The sequence below is a fragment of the Pinus tabuliformis genome, chromosome 8 (genome assembly GCF_031772625.1).
Source record: "Pinus tabuliformis cultivar Carrire ecotype Pingquan chromosome 8, CPIR1, whole genome shotgun sequence".
Lineage (NCBI taxonomy): Eukaryota > Viridiplantae > Streptophyta > Pinopsida > Pinales > Pinaceae > Pinus > Pinus tabuliformis.
In genome coordinates this window covers 934,416,611-934,438,601 of record NC_142294.1, presented here as the reverse complement: position 1 = coordinate 934,438,601, position 21,991 = coordinate 934,416,611, and positions in this window count along the sequence as shown.

The window sequence follows — 21,991 nt, the reverse complement described above, 5'->3', positions numbered from 1 at the left end:
AGTTGCTTGGCATTTCTCTACTATATTATTGCAAGAGCACAAATCTCTCAATATGATCTTCTAATAAATTTAATTTTACACTACCATTGCCATTCATATTACATCTATCTGCTCATTTACTACTATATTCTCAATGGAAAATCGTACAGATTTGGATTTCAGTTGATATGTTACATGTGGTTTCGTGATTCAAGTTTAATTGCATATAGTGGATAAAGATGTCTAAGGAAAAATGGAAAGGAGAAACTTGCTTATGATCGTTCATGTGATTATGGCCAACTTGGATCAGATGTTTAAGGTGGTAGAGAAGAAGTATCACACTTGGTAGCTATCTTAATGAATTTATTTATCAAGTACTACCCAAGTTGGGAAATAGTAACAACATTTCCAAGGTATATCAGTGCTATAGGAGAAGGAGAAGAAACCACAATGACTGGAGGTGTGAAATTCAAGTCAATAAAATAGAATGAAGCGAAGAAACTTCCATCTTTGAAGCCAGTAGACATGGAATAGTAGGAAATCAAGACAGGGAGAAAAATAAAAATATATCTATGAATATCGGGTAGGAGGAAATGAAGGGATGTTCTCTCAAGAAGAAATTCCTTTTAAAGGTATTGATGAGTAGAGCTAGAAACATGATTGGTAATGGTCATAATGATGATCTACATATTTTAAAAAAATGTGAAAGTGTGAAGTTGCATGATGACCAAATGATAATAAACGAGGAAGATATAGGAAGGAATGTTGCTAGAAATTTTATATGGATACCTTGAGAAGGATTTTGTACATAGTGACAAAAGAAGTGAAAGCCAATTAATAGAGATTGTACTTGACTCATTATTTCACGAGTAGGACTTCCCATAACGTTAAAAGAGGTTGTTTCCACATAACACCTCACATTTAAGTTTCTCATGGACAATGATGGTAGTAGTGTTTCCAACTATTAAAATGATACTATTTAATAAGAAAGAGTCTTTTGCTAAACTTGATGAAACTGAATTTATGATAAAGCAATCAAGTGGTATTGAGATACGAACTTTATGAACTCGACAAGATAAGAAAATATTTTTGTGGATGAAGTGTTGATTGTTAAATAAGTCAACATGGATCAAAAAATCCTCGTGCAAGTAAATTAAGCATGATATAAAATTAAATCATGATGAAAAATGTTTATATGCAATTGCATATAGCGGTATTGGACTCAGTAAGCCAAAGGGTAAATGGATGTAAAGTCAAGGGATTTTAATTTTGAGATTTAAATAATGATAGTATCACTAGTAATATCTTAAACAATGAATTTCACCAAAATTTCCTTGGGGAAGGAAGAATATATGACGAGAGATTAAGACTCAAGATGATAAGGCTCATGTGAAATTTAATGATGTACTTAGATGATTATACCGTTGGTGTAAATGATCAACTACCTAGTAGAAAGAAGTCAAACTAATTATTGAAAAGTAATTGACAACTTGATGAAAACATATTGACGATGTTTCATGCTATCATGGTAGGAAGATAATGATGGACATATGGTTCTTATAGTGATAAGGTATACATACGATAGTAGCGATATGCATAGGTATTATAACGTTATGTCAAGGTATATTGACATATTCATTTACTACGTGATGATAGGTATTTAATGTTCAATACTCATGATGGATATGATATGCATAATGTGGCATAGGAATTATGATGTTATAATATGAGGATTATTGACATGTGGTTCATTTATGTGAACTCATGATATGTCTTGATATAATTATGTTGATGGTATAATTGAAGCATGCGATAGTTCTGTACAAATCTATGACATGCATGAGCATGCAGATCCTTATTATTCATATTGTTGCGATTAACAAAGATGAACATTCTCATGATGACATGCAAGAGTTGGCAGGGGGGTTATCTCCTATGATACTATGATGGTATGGTTAATGCATTGGATGCATGTTGAGATGTGATGATTCACAGGACTCCACAAATGGGCCGAGAGGGCTGATTTATTTGATGATCTCGTGCGAGCCCATACGCACGAGGGAGAATAAGTAACACCGTATGGGCTGGGGACAAAACTCAATCAACACTACATATGACAGTGGTTCCTTTGTCTTGTGTATAGCTCTTGATGGATAGCTCTTGAAGAGCTATGGGACCATCTTGAGGAGATGAAGTGCCTGATGTTCTAGGCTAGGTGTCTGTTATTGGATTGGGATGCTGAAGTCTGGAAGGGATGTAAAGGACGTCAATGCCTGGGGCTGTGCACCTTAGTAGTTGTGGAGGGAGTCGGCCAGCCTTGCGAGATGCCCGGGGTCATTGAGTACCAGACCAGATGCCTGCCTTGGGGCAGATGAGGTCTGAGTCAGGCGCGAGCCTTGGAGCTAGCCTTGGAATAAGATACAGACCAGGTCAGGCTTAGCCTGGTGCCGAAAGTGGGAAAAAGGACAGAGATTCCTTGAGATTTCCCGGGGTGTTGGGGACTTTCGATGCCTACAGGTTATACTAGTTCAGCAGAGGGTGTTGGCAACATGAAGTAAATAAAATAATAAATAATAAATAATAATAATTCAACATAACTTCAGGACGAAGTTCCTTAAAGTGGGAGAGTATGTAACATCCCTCCCCTTAATAATAAATAATAAATAATACAAAATAAATAATAATAATATAAATAATAAATCACTTAATAATAAATAATAAAAATAACAAAAAAATCATAAATGTTAAATAATAAATGATATTTAAAAATACAAGAAAATAAATAAAAATAATAAAAATAAAAATAGTAATAACTATACTAAAGCTCTAAATAAGAATAAATAGAAATTAAACAAAGAAAACAATAAAAAAAAATCAGTAAAGCTATCAAAAAGAAAAGTAAAGAAAATACAACAAGAAAGCTAAACATCAAAAGAAAAGTAAAGAAATAAAACAAGAAAGCTAAAAATCAAAGTCGCATGTAGACACATGGAGTGTGTGCATGTGGTTCCCATCCAATGTTTTCTCTATTTATTAGATGGTGAGGCGGATGGGAGGCATTCCATATTTCTGAGATTCTATCTTTCATTCTCTTGGTAGAATGGTGTTTTAAGACATAGGAGACACTGGCAGTAGTACGTTGATTGAGGGCTCGGGGGTGGCCAGTTGTAGCAAATCCTTGCACAATTGAGCCTACGGTTGGGTGGAGAGTTGTCCCCAAAACCTTGTTCCATAAGCCTACTTCTACCACAGGTAAGCACTATTCATAGTTGAATTTAGTTATTAATTACATGTTTATTTGGCTAGGTAAGTGCCACTTTGATTTAAATTTAATGTTAATTAGTAAAGTTAATTAGATATTTATTTTTGGACTGTTACACTGACCCAATATAGCTATTTCTTTTGTCAAACCTAGCCGTTGGAAGATATGCTCTCCCTATTTAATATGTAGCCATGATCTGACTCTTCAACTTGTCCTGATGATGAACCACACTGGTTGGTTCGAAACACGTCGACAAATGTATTTTCATGTGATTTATGCCGAAATTTTTTTTCTCATAATCTTGATATGGATCATAGAAGCCTCAATTCAACAAATATAAACAAGTTGTCATTGAAGGATAATTATCCACTACTAAAGATGGATCAATTAATCTAGAGAGTAATAGGTTCTAATAGGATTTCAATGTTAGATGGTTTTTCTGGATACAATCAGATACTAGCCAGTCAGGAAGACAGATAAAATACAACTTTCACTACATTATGGGGTACCTTCATGTACATTAAAATGCTTTTTGGTTTGAGAAATACAGGGGAAACGTTTCAAAGAGCCATGGAATTGGCTTTTGTAGGAGAAACAAATAAGTTCATGGTATTTTAACTTGATGATCTTATAGTTTTTTCAAAATCATATGCACACCACCTTAGACACTTAAGGAAAGATTTTGAAATATGTACAAAATTTGGAATTTCCCTCAATCCAAAAAAAATAGTATTTTTTGTGAAGGAAGGGAAATTGTTAAGACATATCATTTCAAAAGAAGGAGTCACAATTGATCCTAAAAGAGTCTCAGCAATCCATTGAATCATATTTTAACACTCCATATCATATCCGCTCAAATCAATGTAAAATAAAGCATTGTGAGACCCCCCCACACTTCAAACAGTTAACAAGGGTGTGGTACGCAATTTTTTTTTTTACAAATGGCCAACCATGGCATGTCAATTTATTAAGTGTTGTGGGACCCCCCCTCTCATATACCACTTACTAACGTTAAACCCCCCCCCCACCCCACACCCGCCCCCCCCCCCCCCCCCCCCCCCCCCCCCCCCACCACCCCTAAAAACCACCTTCCACCCACTTTCTCCCACCACTATCACCTCCTCCAACTTAACACTTCTGTCACCATAACCACCAAAATGACCCCCACTATTTTCTCGATAAAGTTAGTAAATTAACCATTGCAGTCATTTTTCTATCCTTCCAATGTTCCAATATTAAATTAGTGACGCGCCAAGAATCAACACCAATAAAGGCTATTCAAAATCATTTTCAAATCTAAATTATCTTCCATCAATTGCATTATTCTTTGTCTCGCCAGTGTTCGCAAAAGTACTCTGTAACACCAAATCTCTCAATTGAACATTGAAACACCTCTACCAACCAGCAAATTATTGGGTAAATTCACCTTATTATTTTCATTTCAGTTTAAAACGGTTAGTCAAAAGGGGAAATATAAGATCTTTGTTGAAAATCATATGCTTCCCCCTATCCCTAATTTAGATGAACACCCCCTAGTAGACACCCAGTTCAAAATCATAGAAACTAAATGTAAATTCAACTTGTATGAGCTACATAATTGGGATTTTCAGAAGTTTGAAGATGCTAGTGATGAACTCAATTTTTGGGAGTCCATGTTACCCCAATTCATTTTCCCCTAAAAACAGCGTTTTCCTAAATCCATTACCTGACGTGAAAATCGTTATCTGCCAAGTCAAAGATCCATATTTTCCCAAAATAATGAAATTATGTTGTCCATAACTTTGAAATCCATTTTCTTGACCCTGCAGATAAACCCTCTGTAGAGCTATAAAAAGGGTCTCTTTCACCTCTAGTTACCTCACATTAGAATGTCAATCCGGGAACGTCTTGCTATTTCAAAAGAGTGTCTCGGTCTGAGGCTTAGCACTTGTCAGAGTAATGCTCGTAGTCTAGCTACTTAAAGGCTACAAAAGTAAATGGCTACATGTCTACAACTTAACTACTTCAAAAGGCTAAATCACACCAAGCATTGCATCAGTCGAAGGTTCGGTAGCAATAACCCATCCTTTTCATAACTGATGAGAACAAATCCGAGGTCTGGGAGCTAGGTAGCAGATGCTGGGGCTCACTACAGCCTGAGATCGTCCTTGATGAATATAAATGAAACGGCAAGTAAAGGAAATAGCGATGAAATAGAACAGTACATCATCCAAGGGTTCAGTAGCAATAACCCATCCCTTTCATAGTTGATGGGAGCAGATCAGAGGTCTGGGAGTCAAATAGCAGATGCTGACACTCACTATAGCCTGATTCTGTCCTTAAGAAATGGCAAGTAAATGAAACAACAAATCAGCAATCTTGAAATAGGCCAGCAATTGAAATGGAACAGCAATTCAGAAATGGAACAGCAACTAAATGGAACAACAATTCAGAAATGGAACAGCAACTAAATGGAACAGCAATTGGAATAAGCAATACCCAAGTTCATCAAGCTCCGATTCTATCTAACCACTCCAATCAAAACATCAATCCTGCAGCCTCAAAAGAATTACAACCCTAGAAACACAACGTGCTTAACCTGCTTCTGTTATTGATCTAAATAAACGCATGCGATTGCATCTCAAGATATAAACAGTAACATTCAATAATCATCTAAAATCAGACTTCTCAAGATAACTGTCATAATGCTAAGATACAATCACAATGAACTCTGTACTGGAATGATAATATCCTATAGAGATTAATCGACACTTTAATGAATTGGTAACATAATACAGTGTCAATATAAGGCTTCAATTTGCAGGAACATTAAACAAGTTAAACACAACAGAGCATGTAATATAATGTTCATAAAACACAACAGATTACCAGATTACGCCTATGAACAAACCACACAGAAACCACGCGTAATGGTACAAGAGCAAGTGTCGTCCAGGGTCGGGCCCTTAGCCTCCAGGGGTACACCGCTTAAGATTGATCCAGGATCAAAGATAAAAGAGTAACCAAGTCTGTATTAATGCATGAAATAAACTTACAGAAAAGCAAGTCTTAACAGGACATAAAGATCATAGTCTTGATCTGTTAAAAAGGAATTACAACAGAACCCCCTATAGCCAACAATGTTATCTCTTATATAAGGATGATGACGGAGATATCTAGATACATAAAATAGATAAAATAGCGATCCCTCAGGATCTAAGATCCTGAGAGATTCGCAGAATCATTAACCCTGAGTCACTTCTTTCCTTTTCTGCTCCGAGCTGGTATCTCCGCTTCTTTTTCTGGGTTGGTCCGTTTTGATCTGGTTTGTTTGCGGTTTCCCGTCAAAGGGGCAACAGTTAGCTCCTCTTCGTCTTTCCCTTTGAGATGGCTAATTTCTGCTTTTCCTCCTTCCTGCATGTAGGAACGACAATTATCAGTTTTTCCTATTAACCTCACGTGTTTCGTTATTATCTAAGTTTAAAATGCAGAAAGGTTTATATATCCTAATGAAAAAGATACTGAAATAACCATCAAAACATACCTTCTCTGAGACTCTACACACCCCCCAGCTTACCCTTTTTCATGACCTCATGAAAACATTGTAGTTGATATGCAATGCAGTGAGTGAGTAAGCTGGAGATGGAATCTCATGTGAGGGTCTACAGCCATGATGCAAAACTAAATAATCAAAGAAGTGGCTTGTCTGACCCTCAGGCATCTCATATAGGGCTTGGTATCCGGGTGCTGGATGCCAAATGATTGGACTCCGGAACCTATGTCCTAACCAAGATGGCCCTGCTCTCAAAACAATTTTCCATGGAGGGGAAACGGCTAGCAGCAAGTCTAAAGTTCTCGTATTTAAATGGTTCTCTGAACTGAATATTCGGATTAGATACTTGATATCGAAATTTAGCTGCATCAATGGCAGGGTCCTTAATAGAGGAAAAGTATTCAAGTCCCCGCCGAATGATTGCCTCATGCATGGGTCCTAGTGCTTCAATCACTCCTGGAGTCCTCATAAGATTTCTATGACTCCTCCATAACTGCGCTGAATCCCTAGGCTCGGCTCTTACCCAAAGATCTAATCCATTCTCTTGTTTTTGAAAGGCGTTATAAGCTTTAAGCCATTTAATTTGATTAACTGCAAATGAGATAAATGCTTGCAATTGAATGTCCCCAACAAAAGGGCCTGGGTTCAATTCAGTCTCTTGTTCTAGTATAAAGTTATGCAAGTAAAATTCACATAATAATCTCTGCACTTTCACCCCGTAATGTTTACAGCAGTTTATGAAATCATCCATAGTGTTAATTTGTATAGGAGCGCCTGCTTTGACAGCCTTGATTTTCAATTGTAAATACCTCTCCATTAAAAATAGGGCATAATTTTTGGCAGGGGCTCTACATGCTAGAACGTCATTATATAAAGAACACAAGGTACCCATTTGTTTGATAACTACATCTAATCTACGGGTTACCTTGGTAACTTTCTCTTGTTCCCTTCGCCATCCTTCGAAAGCTTGGCTTTCAGATAAGTTGGCGTTCCTTAGCTACTGCTGTAATTCTTCATATTTTTCTCGGGGGACCATTTGCTCCCTGAGCTTTTCTGCTTCTTGTTGGGCCTGCTTCAAATGTTTGTGGAGGGTTCTTGTTTTCAGGTCCTTCTTCCATGCATCCGTGGAGGCCGGGAGCTTTACTTGAACTTTCTTATTACGCTACTTTGAGTTCAGAGCCCTTATTACTCCCAATGGTTGTGCCTCCGTCTGAACCATCTTATCATCCTTTTCAATTTTAACACGAACTCCAGCCCACTGCTGTTCCTTTTCAAATGGAACAGCAGTTTGTTTTTCAGCTTCATTTGGAACAGAAATTTGGCTTCTGTCAGGGTTTTGAGCAGTGGGACTGTTGTAGGGAAAAGTATCCGACTTGGATGACCCTATCCCACTCTAAGGGTGATAGTACCTCAGCAACAACTGTAAAGAAAACTACTTAAGGTTTACTTCTTTACGAAAGCAAGATAGAATGAGGAAATGCACTAACCGTTGCCTTGCACTTAATGTCGAATCCAAACTCTTCTCTTTGGCTACTTGCTCCCAGCTCCTTGCTCTTTTGCTGGCCCAGCTACAATGAGATCCTGCAAAATAACAAAGAAGGAAACTACAAGAAGCATGCAATCATAACTGATTCAAGGATTAGCATAAATCAAATATACAATTATCACAATATATCATTGAAACAAGTGCATATAGAAGAACCTCAATAGCTTTTATTAATGAAGAAGTAAAGTTCTGAGAGAGTTACAACCATTGAAGGCCCCAATCCAGCAACACCTCCCAGCAGAAAGAATTTCTCCTCTTCACCTCCTTCAAGCAATCACCCAATAGCTCTATAGTGAAACCAACAGCATATCATTACTTTGCACAAAATTCCAGCCTCCTGAGCTCATAGGAGAGAGCTCAATATATAGATGAATTGAGAAAGGATGAGTCAGCTTGCAACTGATGTGTAGCTGCCTTGTGTCCTCTCTCTCTTCAGTTGATCTTCAGTTCTTGAGTCCACTTGGAGAACCTTGCTTCCACTTGGAGAAACAGAGCCTCTGACTCATCACAAGGCGAAATCCCTGATCCAAGTGTCATTTTTGGAAGATCCCAGAGCAATGACTCAGTGTGCCACTTGTCCCATCTCGCTCAGCGCAGGTGGCCTTTGTTCCACTTGCTTTGCAACGCAGGTACACCATGGAGGAGTTGAGTTTCAACGCAAAAGCCTAGTGGAGCACCTGCTTTGATTTCAGGATTGCTTGTTTTTGAGTGTTTTCAGGTGGAGAACTGATCTGAGAGTTGTTGGTTTGCTGACCTTGTTCCTCTAGGGGTAGGAACATCATGTTTAGGGACTTTGGATCCCTTGGATTATTGACAATTCATGCCTGATGCTGCAAGGCACAAAATTGTCTATAACAGATGCCCCTAAAGTATGAGGTCGTTTATCGGGTGAAATGCTTTATTAGGAGGATCCGAAGTTCATTCAATCTGCTGAGAAGTGTCCTGTAATAAGATATAATACAATACATTATTTTTCATACTTTTTCATGATCTAGCTGAGGCGGGCATTCCCATGCTCAGCTTTATAAATTCATTTTGGTACATAGAACAGACGATCGTCTGATGGTAGACTGATAATTCTCTGCTGAAATTATCATCCTTTGAGAAGGATGATCATCTGCTGCAATGATGTACATATCAAATGTCTTTATATCCTGAATATATATCGCAGCCCAGATGGATGAAACTAGATCCGGGGTCTTCAATCTCTTCCGATCTTCACTCAATGTACAAGTCGATCCATGTGAGAATTTCTTGAAGTCGAACATGGAAAGACATCGCTTGATTACCGGTAAATGATCTAAACCGTTAAGAAGCGCGAGAGGAATCACCGATAAGGATGATGACCCTCAAGGTACGGCAGTACAATTCACATGGTGGGAATAAAGGACTTGGCGTCGACCACCATGCAAAATCTTCTGGTCGAAGGTCATTGATGTATACCTGTCGCCGGAAGTGAGAAACTTGCCATTGAGGCATGCAAGTTTCAAAGTACTGAAGGGGTTGTTCCTAGATCAACTCCTTGGATAATGAGTTGATGTCGACAAGGAGCGATCCGTCAAAGGAGGGCCTTAATGAATCCCACATCAGTGACATGGAACGGAGCTAGTGATTGTGATGAGGTGAAAACAAACTGTGATGTATGATTCAGGGTGGCGGTCATGAAATGGATGAAGGACAATGTATGGCAGTGGATGGGACACGGTTGACTCTTTGCAGAACAACATCTCTTGAACATATAACGACACTGATGTGATGGATCAGTAGAATTACCCCAAATGTGGATGGTGTGGCGAGGACCATGGTGATGAGACCGGTGAATGAAACAACCCAACCCGATGTGATACGGAGGACAAAGTGTCATGTTCAAGAGAGACTTGCTACCATTAAAGCTGTGAGGTTCTCCCAATTTTTCCCCAGTCATTGCTGACCAGTACCTCTTTATTTTTGTCAAGCTTGAGGAGGATAACATATGCTTGTTCTATAACCTGCCCTTCGGGCAAGCCCATCGCTATGTTTTAACGAGCCTAGCGATAGGGAAACTCGTTCTCATCTAAAGACAAGTTTGTCGCTATTTAATGAATTTAACGAGTCTAACGACAAGGATAACTCGGTCCTTTTCATTTTTAGAGAGTCTGAAAAGGTACATAAAGTCAACTCCAGAATTCCTTTTTCGTCATCTAATCCCTTAAGTCCGAAAAAGTATAAAACAATACAGAAGGGATGAATTTTCGATTGCTTTAACGAGCCGAACAAGACAAGTGCTCGATCTTTTTGTGCAATAATCCCTCAGGTCCAAAAAAATTAAAATCTAGAGGAGGGATAGCTCTTCTGGTCGTTTAACGAGCTGGAAGGCCAAAACTCGGCAAACTTTTCATATTTTACGAGTCAGAAGAAAAGAGCTCAAAGAAGACTCATCTTTTGAGGAACGAGTGATAAACAGGGATAGCAGCAGATTCCAGGTACAGGTTGGAATATTCCAATCACGGCAGTGTCACAAGGATGGCTAAGTGAAATCACTCTTCGCAGCTGTTCCTCAAAATGGGTAAACAAACATATGGAGATGAACGATTGGCCAAATGAACGGATGGAGGTGAGACTGCAAGAACACGACCAAGGGCTTTAATATGGCTGTCAAAGGTTACATTTACCAAGGTTATTTACCGGTTCATTTTTTCTGGGTGAGCTTGAACTCTAGGGGAAGATTGCTCACAACTTATGTTTATTTTTTAACGAGCATGAACTATGTGCTAAAACTGCTCGGATCTTGCGTTTATTTTTTAACGAGCATGAACTGTGTGCTAAAACTGCTCGATTCTTTTGCATGCCCCCAGCATCATAATAACGCATGTCAAAGGAGGGTGCCCCCCAAGCTTCATTGCATTCAACTTGGTGGTTGGAATGAAGGTTTACCTTTGAATTTTGAAAAGGGGATTTGTTTCATTTTTTAATGAGGTTGACATAGTAAAAGAACTATCCTCGTGACTCCTTGTTTCATTTTTTAACGAGGTTGACACGAGATAAGAACCGTCCTCGGGACCCACTGTATTTACAGTATTTCCATTAGGGCGATGATCCATGCTGACAAAATATTTAGGAATCTTCCGAATCCGTTGGATATAGAAGATTTCATATTGTAGGTTTCCACTGTGGCTACTTCCGCCAGATTACTCGCCGGCGGTAGGGCAAAAGTACCCATTAAGGCAGGGTCTTTTAGGAGACCTACTCCAATATTTTGGAGCGATTGATTACTTTCATGGATCATTGTGCTGCTTCCCGTAACTTGAGAACTGTTGGGGAGAAATGTTTGTTGGTCGACGATTGTAATTTTTCCTTGAAAAGGAAATACAATCCTCCTGAAGTAGGTCGACACAACTGCAGCCATGGCATATATCCAAGGCCTTCCCAGTAGGATGTTGTAATCGAGGTTTCCGTCAATTACCTCCACATCAACTTCTACTGTTTTGCCCCCCAGTTCAACTTGCAAGTTATTTAAAATCTCGTATGGAGTGTATGATCGTCCATCAAATGCTTTTAACGTCATTGACGATTTCGACAAGGGTGGTGATCCTAAATTTTTCCAGCAACTCATCGACATAAGACATGTAGATGCCCCCTCATCAATAATTGTTCGATGAACAGTTTTGTTGAGGGCTTTCACTTGAATAAGGAAAGTTAGTTGAGCTGGTATCTGAGGGTCATATCCTTTATGATCAAAGGCCACAAGATTGGAATCCATTGGGCCAATCCCACCTATGGCTGATAATAAAGCTTGCTCTTGGGAGGTGCATTTTTGCGCTACCTCAAGTGTCGACATAGCGGACGACGATTGGGTCAGGTCCTCTATTATATTGTAATCCTGTGTTATTTTTTCACGAGGATTAAATGTCGATTTGTGTACTACTCCCTTTGGTGACTTTATCATTGGTTTAGGAACGATGGGTGGCACAACTTTGGTCAAAGTTGTTGTTGAACTACTAGGTTGTTTATTTGCCTTGTTGTTCAATTGCTTTGGATTCCTGTGATCTTTATTCCTTGTCAAAGCATTATTTTGCTGCTTTGAGGTGGACAACATAAGCACTTGGGATCGGGAAGCATTTTGATTAGCAACCAGATTTTGTCTTGGACTAGGAAACGGATCAGTCAATACTGCTGGGGTTTTTGAACTCTTGAAGAGTTTCTTAACTTCAGCTATATGAGGACAATCTTTCGTCCAATGATCCTCATCGCATATATGACACCCTGTCGGGGGTTTCCCTTTCCTTTTCTTTTTCTTCTTGCCCCCTGGTTGCTTCAGTTGTTTGCCCTTGTCAGTCGACATGGCATTTACTTCTGAGGCAAGAAGTTCCTCATTTTCATTTTGACTAGAAATTTTGCGTTTGCCAGTCACGCCATTGCTGGCGTGAGAGTCAGTATTCGATTTAGGAGGGGGAGGAATTGAAAATTCAGGTCTGGGGGCGTCGGGTATTTTGTCGTAGAGCGTGCCAGACTGAGTATATACTAAGTCCAGATATTGAGCACGAGCAATGACCTGCTCCTCTGTTACGACTCCCCCCTTGGCCACATCTTCCGTTATAGCCGGAAGTAACGACTTTATAAACCATTCAGCTAACAGCTGATCGGGAACGTAAGTTTTCACCATCCTACGACGACGTCGCCACTCACGTATATGATCAGATATGTGAGTGGCCGTTGTCTGTTTGAAGTTGGTAAGGAGTTCTGTTCCTGTTTCATACCTTATCGGTAATTGAAAATGGGTTAAGAAAGTCGTGGCTAAGGAGCTGAAATTGTCGAAAGAGGCTCTTGGCAATTCAATGTACCATTTAGCCGCTGGACCTGTCAATGTCCTCTGGAAGAGGCGAAGTCTTATCGAATCATCGTTTAGAGTGTTCGATGAACACCACAGATGAAAAGTCATGACGTGATTCGACGGGTCTTCACCTGGATTTCCATTGAATTTAGGAATGTCCGATGGAAGTTTATGCGGAATCGCTGGCCACCAAGGGGCATAAGCAATTGGATCATTCGTCAGCCGGTTTAGATCTGGCAATTCTAGAGTTGCTACAAAGGGCAACTGTTGGTTCAGGTTAGGTGAAGCATATCCAGGATAAGATGGTATTGCCTGAGCAATGGGTCTTTGCAGACCAGCATAGTGCTGACAACTTTGACAAAGTTGATGGGCATAACCATTATAGCATGGTTGCCCATTACTTACAAAGACTTGTTGCTCAGGTCCTTGATATGATTGCTGGAATGGCGGTTGTTGAGATTGAACCAGCTCTGGTTGTTGGACCATTTGCTGTTGACCAATACTGGATGATTGACCAAGATGAGGAGTCACAGTACTTGTTCGAGCCTGAGTCGCTCTAGATAAGGAGGCACTACCCTGAGATTGTGATTGAGCCGCCGAGACAAGAAGTTGTTGTATTGCAACCTGAGATTGGGGTTGACATACAACAGGTGGAGCTTGTACTTGCGACACATTCACTATAGCAGGTATGGTGGGAATATTCGACACAGGGTGTACTGGTTGCATCGAATATACAACTCCTGGTTGTTGAGGCAGTATTGGTAACCAACCGCTGGATGTAATTCCAGTTTGACCTGAACTTTGTTGTGAACTCGCGTATGGGCATCCTCCCGGAGGAGGTAGTGAAAGGGCATACTGCCCCCCATATGGTATCAATCCGGAACTCAAGGGGATTGATTCCCCAGATTGACCTCCAAATGGATCAATTTGGCGAGTTTCAACATAAGAAATACCAGATGATAATCCGGATGAAGAAATAGGAACTAACCATGTCGTTGTCCCTGATTGGACTCCGGCTTGTTGTTGACAATTTGTCGTGACAGATGGTATACCAGCGAACATCGTTGGAGTAGCAGCAGGAGGCTCTGCTGCAGCTGTGTCGGACGACACAGTCCTAGATGTCGACGGTTGTTCAGACATATCTAGTCTATCCAAAAGATTTCTTAGCGATTCTACAGGAACTTCCACTTGTGGTGGACTAACTTCGAAGATCAACGAGGGAAGGGTGATGATTATTCCGCTTAAAATAAATTTTATAACGACGCTTTAGACACAACTTGCTTTTTCAGTTTTAAAGAGTCGAGAAAAAGCTAAAGATGACTCTAGTCTCCTTCGATGTTTTAACAAGCCCGAAGTGACAAATGCTCGGATGGACTTTTTCAGTTATAGAGTTTGAAAAAGGCCAAAAGAAACTGCTCTGGAGATCTAGGCAGAGGGTGTGCCCAACCTTTCGCAAAACCACAGAATACGTTTTACGGTACGTGTGGTCAATCTTCGTGAATGCTGTGTTCACTGCATTGCGATCAGTAGGGCGGCCGACACGGCTTCCTAAGGATAAAGGATATATGCCTATAGGGGTCTCCCAATATATACTTGACGGTACGTGGGAGCACAAGTCCGTATTAGTGCCACCGACTCTCAGGAGGAATCACCCACCTTCTTCGAGATCGACAGTCACTACGTTTAACGACGCCGAAACACGTCTCTAGCTTAGACCTCTATGTGTTTGCGTTATGTTTCAAAGCGTTGTTAGGTTCATTCAGTATATTTTAAGTTGATCTTTTTAAAGTTTGCCTTTCAAGGTTCACCACGAGATGTATATGACAAATTCCTAAATGCAGCCTAAGATGAGAAGCAAGCTTTTTTTTCAAATCTTTTTGACTGATGAAAATCTTAACTACTGAGGGAAAAGAAAGACATATCTTTTCACACAGATCATACAGCACAAACTAATGCACTTTCTCCTAAATCACATGCAAAATTTTCAGATGCAAAATGCACAATGCAAGTATTTCTTTTCTCTTTCTTAATGTTGATGTATTACAAAAAGAAAGCTGTTATATAACTTTGAGATCAATTTCAAGTGAAAACAAACAAGCTTGTCCAAAATCAAAAGACACCTTAAGATTTACTTGTTTAAACACTGGAAATACATGAAATCAAACCATAATGACGAAAGTAAAAAGACTAATCAGCTATGGACAGCAAACAAGCTAACTCTTTAGACCAGCAAAATGCCTAACACAGGTTCAGATCTAAGAGGCCAAAGCAAGACTGGTTAACTTTCGTTATGGGAAATTGTAAATGATGTAAGAAATACAAAAGAACAAGTACAATTTCATTATATAACAGAGGCGGAATGATGGCAAGTAAGGTTGGTTTCAGAATAGGTACAAGACTGACAACTAGCAGCAAAATCTATAATGAAAATAGGCAAGAAAAAGGGAGGAAACCCCAACTGCACAAGGCAAAATTGGGCCAACGCAGGTGCTGCACAGCCAGTCTAGCTCTCAGCGCAGGTAGCCCCTTTGGGACCTGCGTTGCAAAGCAGGTAGCCTGTGTACTACCTGCTCTGGAAAACGAAAGTTGCGTTTTCTCAGTTTCCGGGTCACAATTTTCTCAAAAATTCACAGTTTTTGCTCAAATCAGAAGCTATCAGTCAAGCACACAGTAAGGGATGACAAGGAAGATGAAAAGCTATCACTAAGAGCTTACAAGGATCCTTGTAGATCAGCTCTTCAAATCATGAACATGCTCAGAAATGAGCTAGAGTAGCTGCCCTCTACTTCGCTTTTGATATAGTCAAAAGCTTTTCGATTTGGTACTCTTTTGTTCAGGAAATGAATAGCAAAATACTACAAACAATCAAACAGATACGATCCCCAGTGGAGTCGCCAGTTTGTTGTAGGGAAAAGTATCCGACTCGGATGACCCTATCCCACTCTAAGGGTGATAGTACCTCAGCAACAACTGTAAAGAAAACTACTTAAGGTTTACTTCTTTACGAAAGCAAGAGAGAATGAGGAAATGCACTAACCGTTGCCTTGCGCTTAATGTCGAATCCAAACTCTTCTCTTTGGCTGCTTGCTCCCAGCTCCTTGCTCTTTTGCTGGCCCAGCTACAATGAGATCCTGCAAAATAACAAAGAAGGAAACTACAAGAAGCATGCAATCATAACTGATTCAAGGATTAGCATAAATCAAATATACAATTATCACAATATATCATTGAAACAAGTGCATATAGAAGAACCTCAATAGCTTTTATTAATGAAGAAGTAAAGTTCTAAGAGAGTTACAACCATTGAAGGCCCCAATCCAGCAACACCTCCCAGCAGAAAGAATTTCTCCTCTTCACCTCCTTCAAGCAATCACCCAATAGCTCTATAGTGAAACCAACAACATATCATTACTTTGCACAAAATTCCAGCCTCCTGAGCTCATAGGAGAGAGCTCAATATATAGATGAATTGAGAAAGGATGAGTCAGCTTGCAACTGATGTGTAGCTGCCTTGTGTCCTCTCTCTCTTCAGTTGATCTTCAGTTCTTGAGTCCACTTGGAGAACCTTGCTTCCACTTGGAGAAACAGAGCCTCTGACTCATCACAAGGCGAAATCCCTGATCCAAGTGTCATTTTTGGAAGATCCCAGAGCAATGACTCAGTGTGCCACTTGTCCCATCTCGCTCAGCGCAGGTGGCCTTTGTTCCACTTGCTTTGCAACGCAGGTACACCATGGAGGAGTTGAGTTTCAGCGCAGAAGCCTAGTGGAGCACCTGCTTTGATTTCAGGATTGCTTGTTTTTGAGTGTTTTCAGGTGGAGAACTGATCTGAGAGTTGTTGGTTTGCTGACCTTGTTCCTCTAGGGGTAGGAACATCATGTTTAGGGACTTTGGATCCCTTGGATTATTGACAATTCATGCCTGATGCTGCAAGGCACAAAATTGTCTATAACAGGGACGGCTTCTAGTCCTCCGCCTCCTGCCCTTAAGGGGCCTTACTGGTGTGGTCAGACCTTTTCTTCTTGAAGTCCCCTTCACCCTTTGCCTTGCTTTTATAACCCTAATCTGTTGGTGAAGTTGGGCTATTATGTTCAACAATGTCCGCTTTTCCCTTCGTAATTCCCTTATTTCCATCATCTCTTCCGAAGGAACAGCAGGCTGTTCGCTGCGGTTTGGATTGTGGCTAGCTTCCTGATTTTCTCCCTGAGGTAACTGTTCCGGGGTAAGAACCTTACTTGGCTCCGTTATTTCTTGGGTTGATTCCTCTTCTGCCCTTATTTCCTCTGGACTTTCTTCTGGTGGCTTCTGACTAGGAACGGGTTGTTCCTGCTCAACATTTTCTAATATCTTCTCATTATGAATGGGCGAGTTTTCTATTTCTGCCTCTTCTTCATGCAATTCCTCGGGTGCATCTTTCTCCTGGGTTTTCTCTTCGGCATGGAGGTTTGATGGACTCAGGGGTTGGCCATATTCACCCATATTGGCCAGAATGTCGGCCAATTCATCTTCCTTTAACGGGTCTTGTAATGGGCTCCCCTCCTGCTGTTCCATTCCTTCCTCCTGCTCGAACTGCTCAACTTCTTTCTTTTCGTCTCCTTTTTCTTCAGTCTGCTCATCTTGTTCTTCTTCTCTCCCTGCAGATTGCTCTGGCTCCTCCTTTCCTTCTTCTGTTTCTGCCTCTGCAGACTGCTCTTCTTTGATTTCTATTGCCTGGCTTGTGCTTGCCTGGGGCTTCTCCAGCCCTCCTTGTAGCCCTGCGACCCTTGCTGACTTTCTACGTTTTTGTGGTTGTTCGGGTGTACTAGCATCATGTTTCCGATTTTTGGGTCGTTTTTCAGATTGTTTTTCAAGTTTCACTTCTGTGCAAGTGTCCTGTTTTCATTTCTCTGAACGTTGGGGTGTGTTATCAGCTCGCTTTCATTTTTTCGAGCGTCCAGATGTGGTCGTCCCTTTATTGATAATAGCAATTAGTTCTTCCCAGCTGCTCTGCTGCTGGGTGAGACTATAATTTACTATCAAGCGAATTAATCCGTGGTGGCTAATAATTGATTCTATATGCCGTGCCTTCTTCATACTTAGTGCGGCATCATGCAATAGAGAATTCAACAATGCAGGCAAATTCACATAAAATTTTTGTTTTAAGACAGCTAGGAGTTTAAGATGTCGTGGTCTTACCACGTCTTTTCTGCCTTCGCAAGTGATGTAACTTTGGATAATTTTTGCCAATTCCGCCCATGGCTCTCCTAGCGTTACTGGTAGCACCCCCTTTCCTCGGATTGTCAACTTCTGGCCCTCGTCCTGAAAGATTTCCAAAATCTTTTGCAACCTTTCCTTCTTTATTGTCCATACTGGTCCTGTGGCCGGTAGTCCCGTGACTCTTGCTATTATGTCGTTGGTGACTTCTATTCACCTTCCTCTTACTGTGGAGTATTCCTCCTGTACGTTCTGTAAAAATTCTCTTGCTACTGTTTCATTAGACTCCTTCAGGCGGTTGAAATAGGTCAACCATCCTGCTCTTTTCAGGATTCTTCGGGCTGCAGCCGAAACAGTTAATGTTTGGGGTTCTCGGCGGACTGACCTTCCTCCCATAGTTTCACTACCAATTTTCAAAGGAACAGCAGCTATTTGTTGAAGCGCAGAGAAGCTGGTAGCGTATTCCTCATTCAAATTTAAATACAACAGCGTATGCAATGGAAATAGCTTTGAACGTAAACTCATGTAGAAGAAAACAAAAATAGCAAAAGATCATACCGTTGAGCCATGCCGTGCTTGAGTACAAAATTTTTCAAATAACAGACTGACACGTACTCTGGGGAATGATGAGGTTACCTCCCCCCCCGCAATGTGATAGGCTATCCCAGTCGTCAAATAAAGGAGCAGCGTCTGTTCTGCCACGAGGTCTTTATGGAACAGCTTATGGATATATGACATGTTTGCCAAAAACAGCCTAATACTGAAATCGAGGTAAAAGTTAGATCGCTTTTAATATTATGGGGCTGCGGTGATTTGATGGAAGTTCGGGGATAAGACATTTGCCATAAATAGAAGGTCTCATGCGGTCACTGTCAGTAGCTTCGTAATGATTGGCGATGATATATAGTCATGCGCTATATGGTTGGGTAATATTATATAATTTAATTATCACGGCATAAGAAGCAAAAGGATGTAATCTTCTTACCTATTGGTGTAAACATACGACTTCAATACCATTAACAGTGCTCTACTGCCGACAGGTGTCCATAACCTTGGCAGAGTTGTTTGTTTCACCCCTGGAACCATAGTCCTTTGTGTATGCGAGGAAGCGTTTGTGTAATGTCAAAATGTAGGCCACTATGCTGGCTTGGTGACCAGTTAGTCATAATGCCATTCACGAGGAAGGAGCGAATAGTGGGCAGGCCGGCTCGTGGTGAGACCTCCTGTTCCAAGGGTTATTTGTTTGATATACCTTTTGGACCATTTCCCAAGTGTGTTGGCCCTAATGGGAATGCCACTTCGCTTCCATCCTGATGATCATGGTAGGCCAGCTCGTAATGAGACTTCCTATCCTGCAATTTGACAGTTTTTAGAAACTCTGCTTTGCTTCTTTTTAATAGAGAGCCTTTCCTGTTTATGCACAAAGGGTGGTTCAACACTCCTTAAGAGTAGGAATGGTGGAAGAAGTCTTAATATCCCAATAGAAAGGTATAGATATTTTGATCCTATTACCATATGATAATTAAAGAAAAGGAACCATCATAATACAGATAACCAATCAGAATGAAGTTAGTAGAACAATGGCAGCAAAAGATGATAAATAAGCATGTCTTTCTCCACATCCTTTCACCAACTCAGGGCAGTTTCTTATAAAGATAGCGATTTATGATTTGCTGATTTCTGTATGCTGCGTTTTTGCTTTAATCACATAAATGTATAGCCGTATTCCAAAAGACTTGAAAGAACATCAGCAATAAACATCCTTAATTTGGAGTAGAGGGACCAAGCTTTTTCACAATCGTATGAGTAATGTTCCTTTCAAGGAAGGTCATAACAACAGTTGACAGATGTTGTTCATTTGGAGAAAGGAACAGTAATTTCAAGGAAATGTCGTTCCCTTTTTTTTTTTAAAAGATCAGCAGAAATCAAAAGTGTTGTTCCTTTTGGAAACAGCAAAAACACACAAGTGTTGTTCCTTTTGAAAAAAGAACCGCAAAAATCGTAAGTTGCAAGTGTTGTTCCTTTCGGAAAAGGAACAGCAAAAATCAAAAGTGTTGTTCCTTTTGGGAAAGAAACAGCAGAAATCAAAAGTGTTGTTCCTTTTGGAAAAGGAACAGCAAAAATCACAAGTGCTGTTCCTTTTGGAAAAGGAACAGCAAAAATCACAAGTGATGTTCCTTTTGGAAAAGGAACAACAAAAATCACAAGTGTTGTTCCTTTTGGAAAAGGAACAGCAAAAATCACAAGTGTTGTTCCTTTTGGAAAAGGAACAGCAAAAATCAAAAGTGTTGTTCCTTTTGGAAAAGGAACAGCAGAAATCAAAAGTGTTGTTCCTTTTGGAAAAGGAACAGCAGAAATCAAAAGTGCTGCTCCTTTTGGAAAAGGAACAGCAAAAATCACAAGTGATGTTCCTTTTGGAAAAGGAACAGCAAAAATCAAAAGTGTTGTTCCTTTTGGAAAATAAACAGCAGAAATCAAAAGTGTTGTTCCTTTTGGAAAAGGAACAGCAGAAATAACAAAACATACTGCAAAAATATGTACAAAAATAATTCGATAAGTTATATACAAATTATAAAGAAAGGTAGATTTTTAGTGAGTTTCAGGCGAGGAAGACTTCTCTTCGTCCACTAAGATCTCCATATCTGAATCTTGGCGTAGTTGTTGGCAGAAGGACTCCCAAGTAAGTGGTTTGCGATAGAGACGGACTCGATGGTCGTTTTCCTTGAAGGTATATCCAGAACCATCGATAGTAGTCAGGGTAAGGGTCCCATTGTCATGCACTTTCTGAATTTCATATGGTCCCAACCAACGAGTCTGAAGTTTCCCGGGGAAGTCCTGAAATCTAGAGTCATACAAAAGTGCCCAGTCTCCTTCATGGAAGACTATGTTTTTAATGAGAGCATCATGCCATTTAGCTCTCTGCTACTGTATCAGAGCAGTGTGTTGAAGTGCAGAGAGCCTAATTTCATCCAGCTCATTAATATGTTGTAGTCGATTAGTCTGTGCCTCAGTTAAATCTAAACCAACTTGTTGTGTTGTTCGTAATGTTTGGATTTCAAATTCTATAGGAAAGATAGGTTGTTTTCCAAACATTAGCTGGTAAGGTGAGTGACCAGTAGTGCTTCTCCATGTTGTTCTATAAACCCACAGTGCTTCTGGTAGTTTGGCTGCCCAGTCGCGTCTATGTGATGCAATTGTTTTTGTTAGAATCATCTCTATTATTTTGTTGCTGCTTTCTACTTTCCCATTTGCCTGTGGGTGATATGGGGTGGTAATTTTATGTTGAACATGATAATTATTGAGTGTTGCCGCTATTCTGTTCCCAGCAAACTGTGGCCCTCCATCTGTAATTATTTCTCTAGGGAGGCCATAACGCACAAATAGATGGAGCAGGAACTGTATAACAGATTCTTCTGTAGCTCTGGGCAAGGCCTCTGCTTCAACCCACTTGGTGACGTACTCTGTTGCCACCAAAATGTATGTTTTTTGGTTTGATGGTGGGTTGATTGGTCCCACAAAATCAAGAGCCCAATGCTCAAATGGTTTGATGACTAACTGTGGTTTCAAAGGCATCTCATCTGAATGACTAGGGCGTCCCGCTCTCTGGCAACTGTCACATGCTTGGACGAATTTCTTTGCATCTTTAAAAATTGTGGGCCAATAATACCCT